This window comes from Micromesistius poutassou, assembly GCF_964030765.1.
Source record: "Micromesistius poutassou genome assembly, chromosome: 15".
NCBI lineage: Eukaryota > Metazoa > Chordata > Actinopteri > Gadiformes > Gadidae > Micromesistius > Micromesistius poutassou.
Window position 1 is genome coordinate 5,020,752 of NC_140285.1, and position 2,500 is coordinate 5,023,251.

The 2,500-nt window shown below is 51.7% G+C and overlaps 1 protein-coding gene across 1 annotated transcript in view; it reads left to right on the plus strand.

Moving 5' to 3' along the window:
- Positions 1–2,500, plus strand: part of LOC311359743 (uncharacterized protein) — a gene marked incomplete at both ends in the record, with an annotated part of 31,619 nt that overhangs the window by 11,097 nt on the left and 18,022 nt on the right. The gene's annotated exons all lie outside the window — the stretch shown is intronic.

Here is a 2,500-nt window from a genome sequence, read left to right on the forward strand (position 1 = left end):
CTGCCGGTGTGAATCAGTGCACTAGTTTGAATGGATTGTATCTCGAGCTGAAGTCGGGCGTCTAAGACGGCCAACTAAAAAACGCGTCTAAAACGGCTCTGGTGTAAATTGGCCGTAAGACTTCAGCTGGGCCTGGGGTAGGGCTGGTGCAATTAAACCAGTTTTGATCGCGATTTAGATTTTTGTGTCAAGCAATCTCAAGCAATAACTGTGTTATCATGTTTTCAAACTCAACAATAATCGTTTGAATCATCGTGATTTTAATATTGACCAAAATAATCGGGATTATGATTTTTTTTCCATACTCTGAGCAGCCCTAGCCGGTGTCACATTGACACTTAAAGGGCTGTGCAGATAAAGTGGACGGGGGGGGGGGGGCGCTCTTTTTCGGCCATCTTGTTTACGCTGTGTTGGCTCTCACTCTGGCCTGCGGCTGGACTCTCTGAAGGACAGGGTTTGGTATTCAGTGGGCTGTGTCAGTCGCCATTTTGTGCCTTGCTGCATTGTAGGCGTGATCAGATGCATGAGAACGGTTCGCTCTGCAGAGCGAGTTGCCACGAGTTTCCTGTGGTGTGTGAAGTCGAATAAAAGGACCTCACTGCCAACATTTCTGAGACAACCCAACAACTCCCCATGTCCCAGCGTCACTGTCCCCAGTGAGGTTGTATCCCGGTCAAACTCGCATCTCCACGATAAACGTAACACCGGCAAGGACAACGCATACAAAAGTACAATGCACTTTCACACGCTTGATAATCCTGTGAAAAATGTAGGTCTGAACTGTGCATGTTTGCGGGTCTAAAAAAGCCTCTTGGACTAGATGGAGCGGGTTTGGATTAACAAGGCCCAGGGGACTAATCAGTCTGGCCGGGGCTCCTGTGTAACAATGTCCCCGGGCCCCTCGGGGCTAACAATGCTGTTATTGTGCTAGCACGGCTAAGAAGGCTAGCGGGGGTGAACAGACATGCTCATTATCAGGACAAACGCGACCAGTTGGCAAACGGCGTGACAGAAGAGATGGACCTTGATGTTCATCTGACTAATTAGTCCTCCCCCCTGGTGAGACGCCGGAGTCCAGAGACACTGTTTGGGACTCAATTATTTTATTTTAATTACACATTAAAACCAAAGTGTTGCCCTCTCTTAAAATAACACACACACACACACACACACACACACACACACACACACACACACACACACAGTCCAGCACATATGAACATACACCTTCATATATACTCCTAGACACACTCGCACACACTCGCACACAGACACACACACACATGCATACACACACATGCACGTACACACGCACATACACACAAACACACACATAAAAGCAAAGCATGGCATGCTTTGATACAAACAACCTGCTCCCTTGTGGCATCATGGGAACTGATGTAACAACATCTTGTACAACCGCCAGCCCCCTACACCATCACCCACCACCACCACCACCGCCACTCCCACAACCACACCCACCACTACCACCGCCACACCCACCACCACACCCACCACCACACCCACCATCACACCCACCACCGCCACACCCACCACCACCACACCCACCACCACCACCACCACCACCACACCAGTGTATTTATTTCAGTCTTTAAAGTAACTATGGTCACCGGCCTATAAAATATGATATTTTAGTATTTAGTATTTAGTATTTTATGGAACGGCGTAAGGGAAACCATCATGCGGACAAGTTGAAGCATGTCCGCTGCTAGTTTTGGTCTTCTGTCTTTGCGTTGTTGGGTTGGAAGTCCGTGCCCCATCTTATTTGCTTGTGTTTGCCTTCGTCCGGGCGCTGCGTGCGTCTGGCCAAGCAAATGCTCGGCCTCGTTCTCCTGACGAGGAGAACGGACCTCGTGGTACCCCTCCGCCCCCCCTCGTACCAGGCAGGCATGGGCACCAGGCGGCCTGCTGGTTCTTATAGTCTGTAAGCCCTGGAGGCTGGAGCACAGCCAACCGTGGGAGGGTGGGAGGGAGGGAGAGACGGGGGGAGGGAGAGGGAGAAGAGAGAGAGGGAGGAGAGAGAGTGGGAGGGAGGAAAGGAGATTGTGAGGGATGGAGAGAGAGAGAGAGAGAGAGAGAGAGAGAGAGAGAGAGGAAGGAGTGAGCGAGAAAGGCAGGAAGGGAGAGATGGAGAGAGAGAGAGCTAGGGAGGGAAGGGGGAGAGAGAAAGGGAGGTAGGGAAGGATGGAGAGAGAGAGAGGGGGAGGGCGGGAGGAAGGAAGGAAGGGGGAGAGAGAAGGGAGGGAGAGGGATGGAGGGACACACCTGTGTCGCTGTTTGTCTTGTTCTTTTGCATAAGAAACACAGTCAGGGTGGAGGATGGGGGAGGCAGGCGCGGGAGGCGGGGCTTAGCGGCTTAGGGGGCGTGGCAGACTCCTGGTCCGCTCCTGTTGCCGAGCTGATAAGTTATTGATGAGGTCTGTGGGTAAAGTAAGAGGGCAGGTCAATTGACACACACACACGCACACACATGCTGACT